This window comes from Trachypithecus francoisi, unplaced genomic scaffold, assembly GCF_009764315.1.
Source record: "Trachypithecus francoisi isolate TF-2019V2 unplaced genomic scaffold, Tfra_2.0 Lachesis_group3, whole genome shotgun sequence".
Lineage (NCBI taxonomy): Eukaryota > Metazoa > Chordata > Mammalia > Primates > Cercopithecidae > Trachypithecus > Trachypithecus francoisi.
The window spans coordinates 79,175,443-79,182,906 of NW_022681468.1; positions in this window are offsets into that span (position 1 = coordinate 79,175,443).

Here is a 7,464-nt window from a genome sequence, read left to right on the forward strand (position 1 = left end):
CATTCTAGAGTGATGCCTATTATCACCTGTACAAGTATGCCTGAGATTAGAGAATGTTCCACTTAAAAAGTATATGACTATTGTGAAAAAACTTGATACCATACTGGACTAAGCATCAGAATTCCTGGGCTTTGATTCTAATGCTGCCAGATATCATTGGCATGATCCTGAGCAAGTCGCTTAACATCTTTAAGCTCAGACTGATCTTTAAATTGTCTCATCTGTCATATAGTTTTTACTAGGACCAAACATATATACACAAGCACCTTGTAAATTGGAAGTATAATACAAATGTAGGGAATAATTATAAACATCATTTTTTACAGAGATCCAAATGGAAAAAGAATGAAGGGTATTGGCCATTGAAGAAAGAGGTAGCAGAGTCACCAAGTAGAAAAAGTCAGAAAATATCAGAAAACAAACGTCACAATTTTACTGAGGGCCACTCAGAGCAGTAGCTTATCTTCACCTCCCTGGCTTCTTCCTGATGCCAGTGTCAAAGCTCTTGCCACTATCCTCAACTGCAAGGTGAGCAGTGAAGAAGAAAATCCACAGGGAACAGTCCATCGAAGAGGCAGATCAAGCTCCTTGATGGATGAACATATTAAGGAAGTGCATACTTTAAATAATAATGATTTAATATTAACAGTACCAAAATTAAGAGCAAACATAAATACTTTCTACATGCCAAGCACAGTCTGAGCACTTTACTGTCAATAAATTGTTTAATCCTGATAACAATCATCTGAGTTAGATAATAATGAAGAAGCCGAGGCATGAAAAGATTAAGTAAATGACACAGTCACACAATTTTAAGTGTTGAACTTGGGATTAAAATCCAGTCATTCTTCTCACTTTAATCATTGATTATCTAAAATGTTTCTGACAATTCTTGTTTATTTTGTGTTTTTCCCAGTTCCCTGTGGAATTGTTCTTCTGTTTAAATCTTGTAGTTAAAATAGTATAAATCTCCATTATATTGAGGTTCTAGTCAATAACCTTATGTTGCTGAATATTGATTAACCTACTCAAAGAATCACAAATATCACATGTGTTCGTTCATATGCTTAACAACAGAAAAATATTTGTGTCTTGCTGGTGATGGATATGTAAATTGGGAAAGGGGAAGTAGGAATTAATGGTGAACTGATAATCACTGTGTTATGTGGAGAAGTGCAAATGAGCTCCTTAAAAAAATACTGTGTTCATTCTGTATTATCTATAGAATCAGGAACCAGGGCTGATGCATGACATCTTGTGTATATAAATCTTTCAAATCTATCTGCAGAGGACACTTGAGGTAGACTTTTTTTTTTTTTGATGCTCATATTCTAAATATTGTTTCTATATTTGGAAAATCCTCCATTTGAGTATTCCTGGTGGGAGGTATAGCCTACCTCTCACCCTAAAATCTGAAAGAGGCAGATATTTATTTATGTAGCCTATCTTCTGCCCAGGGAGGGTATCTTTGACTCCTCTTATCAGACAAGTCTGCTCCAGACTTTAAATGAGAGCTAAGAAATCTGCCCCCCCTCCATGGTCCTTGTAACTGGTCTCTGAGTAATAAGAATATGTAGTAAAAGTGGTGTTCATTTTCTCTTATCAGATGTTTTGAAAGGTAAGCTTCAACAAGTAATGCTCAACTGTAGTGGCATAAGATGTTCTCATAGTGCCAGTTCTGCTTTGTTATTTTTGGCTTTGTTCTTGACTCTGTCATCTCAGAACTGGTTTTTTAACCTAGCAATCAATACTTGGAATAACCCAAGGGAAAGTAATAAGTTATTTTTATGCCTAAATCAGATAGAATTTAATTATTTTGTTTGCAGTAAGCATCTGACAAACACAGAACCCACTAAATAGGAAGGAGAAGTGAACATCCACATTCATTCATTCATTTACTAAACATTTATTAAGGGCCTATCTTGAGCCAGATACCAAACTAGTTTCTAGGGCTATGAAGATATCAAACCATTATCTCTATTCTCTTCTCCAGACTCACACGTTGTGTCTGGCATCATGCAAAAGATCTCATAAACCCAGCCTCCATCGGTTCTCTATAATATCAAATTCTTACCACTCCAAAAATGATTCTGGGTTAAGGTTTTGTATATCCAAGCAGCTGGAGTCACTGTATTACACTGTAAGCTATCCCAAACAGCCACTGCATTCAATCTCCTTGATAGTAATTAGTTTGGTGGATCTATCATTGTTATCTTAGAAACAAAAATTAAGAAAACTGGGCATATTTCAACTTTGGAGACATAATTCATCTACCCTTTTCCACCGAGAAGAACTCACATTTACCCCATTGTTTATCTTGTCTACATCCACCCCAGGCAAGTGAACTTGTTTTGCCATATTTCTCTGAACTTCATAGAATGACCTGGGCAACAATATATATTTTTTCCTATCCTTCTCTCCCTTCTCAAAGTTATCTCTCACTCTAGTAAATTTTACTTTGATTGAGTGGTTAGACTTTTCCTTAACAAGGTCGATTTACAGTGATTTTTTTGAGATACTCTTCCTACCCCGTCTAAAATCCTGGATGCATTCGTAAGCACAACTACAGAAAAATATTATAGTTTAGAAGTTATAATCTTTTGGTAAAAGTATTGTCAAATGAAAAACATGTAGGAATGAGCTTTAAAGATGGGCCACATTATCATAAAACGTATTTGGTTTTTTGGTTGTTGTTTTGTCTTTTCTGGAGCCTGATCAACAACTACAAAAGAAACTTTCCCGTGTATATAGAACCCTTCTGTTTTGGAATAATAGAAAACTCCTTGAGTATAGTGTATACATACCAAGGATGTTTAGTGTCTTAAGAAACCCAAAAGCAGGGATGCAGCTGAATCTTAAAAATGCATTAAAATCAGAGTTGAGAGTGCTGTAAAACCTTCTATTTCTAATCTCTGATTCTTTCCATGGATGTACTGTATTCTTCCACTAAATTTGGGCAGGGTTTTTCCAATTCCTAAACCATCTGAAATAAAATGTTTCCTGGCAACATTTCCCAGGTCTCTACTCCTCTGCTCAAAAAGAGTATTCAGAAAGAGATGGAATTTGTTATCCTGTATTATCTGTCCTCAAGGAAGAAGTTAAATGAACTCAGTATGAATATACTGATCACCTTCAGAAAAGTATTTAACTCTGTCTCAGTGCAGGTTTATGCTGTGTGACCACCACCACCTCCACAACTCTTCATTACACAGGGTCTTCTCACATTGACCATCACTATTCAGGTATTACAGTATCTCTTCAGGTAAACATTCCTGTATCCACCTCCCACTGGGCTGAGTGAGGTGCCCCTACAACTGGTTACCACAGTAAATTATACATCTTTGTGTTATTAATATCATATTGTATAGATGAAGAAGGTTCTAAAGGAACTTCCTAGACAAAGGATGTGGAAGGGGTGGAGAAAGCGTGGCCAGACAAATTTGCTGAGCACCATGCTATACAATGAAACATTTTGACATTTTTGTTTGTTTCTGTGTTTATTTTATTATGTTTTGCTTTGCTTTTGGTCTTCAAAAGATACTTGACACAACAATACAAATAACTCAAAATATTTCCATCATTAGAATAAGGAAGACATTTGAAAATATATTTAAAATATATACTGAAGTCAAATTTTATATGTACACACACACACACACACATACACTCACTCATACTCATAAATACACAGATTACAAAAGTATAAAGCCAGAAATTACCCTTGGAATATAACCTTTGAGGATATAGGAACATAATGGGTTTTACGCAATGTAAATGCTGTAAATATAAACCCTGCTGCTGAAACAAAAATACTTATCTTACTAATGGTTAGACGTGTTTATCAATTACTAAAAAATTCTCATCTGTCAAATACAGTTTTAAGATTTTGAGATTACAACAAAACATGAAGATTATCTTGTATTCTCTTCATAGACTCAACCTCATTCATATTGGCTAAATTTGATCCAGAAAGACTGTTCAGTTAGCAAATTTTACTATGTTTTATCAGTAAAATCTCTTAGTTCTTTCTACTCCAGAAAAAACTATTGGCAATATTATACTTACGAGAGTTCAGAGAATGATCATATAAGGAACAAATAATTATATTCAATGTTATGTTAGAAATAAGTACAAAGTATTGCATGTCATGGTGAATAATTTAACTCCTTCTGTGCCTTAACTCACACTCAATAATTTACTGTATCTACCTTTCTACTTACTTCATGGATTGGACTGTCTCAATATTTCTCAAAAACACTCCTTCCCACAACTTCATTTGCTCTCATCTAGATTATTATAACTCTTAAGGCTTCTCCAGATTCTGGACTCATAGTCCTACAATCTGTCACCATACAGATACCAAGAGATCTCATATATGAGCATACCAAAGCCTTCATTATGTCTAATGATAACTCGCAACTACTATTCTAGTTAAATACGAGTTTCTCAACATAAGTATAGGACCTTCATCATCTGGCTTCTACCTGCATCTCTAATTTCATTCTCATCATGTTCCAATACTGAACGATGTGATTTTCTCTGGACAATCTTTGTTCTTACATTCCTTCGAATTTCAAGATTTCCCTGGGCCCAAAGTTCTATAGAAGATGCTCTTCCCCATAGCTCACGATCACCACTGCAATTCTTCATTACATGACAATCTTCTCTGTTGACAATTCTGATATTATAGTGCCTCTTCTGGGAACTCTTCCCAAGATTCCCATCTTCCTAAGCTGAGTGAGGGTTTCTCCACTGTTTCCCATAGTATCCCGTGCTTTTGTGTTCCATTGTATTTATTGTATTTAATACACTCCATTGTTATGGGTTATGGGTTCTTAAAAAGTCTGCCTTTCCCACTAAGCTATTATTATATGACATACTGTTTTGCTTTATCATTTTAGATCTTTTCAGAATTTATAAATATGTGTATGTAAAAGAACCTACCCTAACCTTATTCATGTTTTTACCTCAAACTAAAATAGAGTTACTAAGAAATACTGGGACACAGTTTTTGCTCCTTTCTTCCACTGTCTAATCTCTCCACCTCATCACTTACCTCACCTCTACCCTCTACCCACCACCTCAAATGGAAGAGCCATGGGGTAATCTGATTAAAGCATTAGGAAGAGGGCTTGAGCATGGATGGATACCACAGCCACTCATAGAGCCTTCCTTTCTGTAAATAGTGTACCACCCCTTTTCCCCCTAGTTCATACCCACGGGGAGAAGTGCTGCCCCTCGAAGAGATGAGGTTGAATTGCTAAGTTTCTCATGTGCAATGACACGAGAAAAGTAAATTCAGAGCTAAACCCAATTTAGCTTTAAATCCAAGCAATATGCCCATTTCACTGATAATAATGTTACTAGTTCATTCTGTATTTGGCTCTTTAAGCTCATGTCTCAATTGGGTTAAAATTCAGAGGAAGCAGATGTGAATAATTAGTCCCTTTAGAGACTTTCAAAGGAACATTAGGGTTAACACTTATGGTTACAGTTGAAAATAACCTTTAAAGGAGGAAAATATAACTAGAGAAACACAAATAAGAATTAAGTTATTTTAAAATTTGTCTTCAAAAGCTAGTTATTGATTTGTAATTTATGCTTATAAATAACTGAGCTCCCAACCAACAGAAACAGAGATTTGAAAATTTACAACTCTTTAGGTGATGCTGGAAAGAATTAAAGAGGCCTTACTGTTCACTGCAGTCAATACTCAACTTCTACAGCTTTGATTTAAAGAGTTAGTTTATCTCTGCAGAGGAAAATTATCAATACAAAATCTAAAATTAATTGTATTTTGAGTTAGAGGAGACTTGAGTAAAGTATTTTAAAATAATCATTCCCTCAAAAAGTGAACTCTACGTGACCTATATTAGAGCTATATGGTGTTAAAAAAAATTAAATGAGTAGAAAATTAAAAGGAAAATGACGTACCATTTTTCTTAGGCCTCACTTACACCATTACCATCTATTTATCTATAACCAAGAGGCACTTGGTATTTCCAATAAATATGAAGTAAAATCATTTCAGAGATAACTTCAGAGTAGCATAATAAAAGAAATTCTAACTGCTAGATAAATTTGAGGCAGCTGTCTCCAGTGGAAAGGTCAATAAGTTTAGAGAGAGGGGGCCTGAATTCTAGATGACCTATGTCAAGTTACTTATGTCTCTGCATGTCCATTGCTTGACATATAAAATGGGATGATAATATAATCGATTTCATAAGCTACTATGAAGATTTAAATGAGAGTTATATAAGGTTCATATTTGTAAAATGCTTACAACAGCATCTATCGTATACTTAGTAAATCATAATAGCAAATACTTATAAAATGCTTAATACTTCCAGACACTCTCCAAGTGTTCTATATATTAACTCATTTAATCATCATACTTTATGAGGCAGATATTAAATACTGTTGACATTGTTGCTTACATTAGTAGGATCTCTAAAATGTTTATATCTCTTGTGCCCCATATACACATTATCCTTTTACACTCTCACTCTCATGTATTTTGAAGGGATCTCAAGGTCAGGAATCATGTTTTTAATTATATTCTGTGGCTCCTAATGTCTGAGTGCTTAATAACACAGCAACAAAAGGAAAATGTGGTAGGGAAAGGGCATATCTCAGAAATCTAAAGACAAACTATCGGTGAATTGGTAGCTCTATATCAATAGTGACATCATTTTTGTCCTGGATGCTTATAATTGTGCCTAGTTAGAGTATGGATGGGGAAATGAACAAATGAGGGACACTAATAAATGTCACATACATATTCTTTCAGCCATAGATTTGAGGCAGAGACAAAAAAAATGAAGGTTCTTTATATAACACAGAGTATACTTATTACCCAGGCTAGATTACGGCCAACAGCAGCAAGCCATTGGGTTCTGGATTCATATGCTCTGCAATATGCAGAGAGAACAGATTTGCACATGTACAATTTATTCTTGCAAGAAATCAAAGAGAGTATCCTAAAGGCCATCTGCAGGGCCACCTACATAAGCACACATCTGAAGATCATTTTCAAAGGCACAAGCAAACTAATTTCCATCATTCATTCTTGTCTTCAAGGAGTTCGCAGATGAAGGAACATCAAAACATAGCATTACAGTTCTTTATGAGTACAGAGAAAGGGAAACTGACTCAAAATAGGGAGTTCAAGGACTGTTTCTTAGGGAGAACAAGCCTGAGCTAAACCTTGGAGGAAGAGAAGATCAAGTGAAAACAAGAAGCATTCCAACCAGAAAAGAGCAACATCTCTATGTGAGCTAAAATTCAATATGAATAGAGCATTTTGGGTGAAGCAGTGATGGAATGAGAAGCTAGAAAGCAAGGCAGGGACTAGTAATGGAGGAGCTGCTGTGCCTCATTTAGGATTTTAGTTTAGTTCAAAAGAAACAGGACTGGTCCAGGTGCTTTAAGCAGTGTCATGACCTAATCAGGTTATATATATAT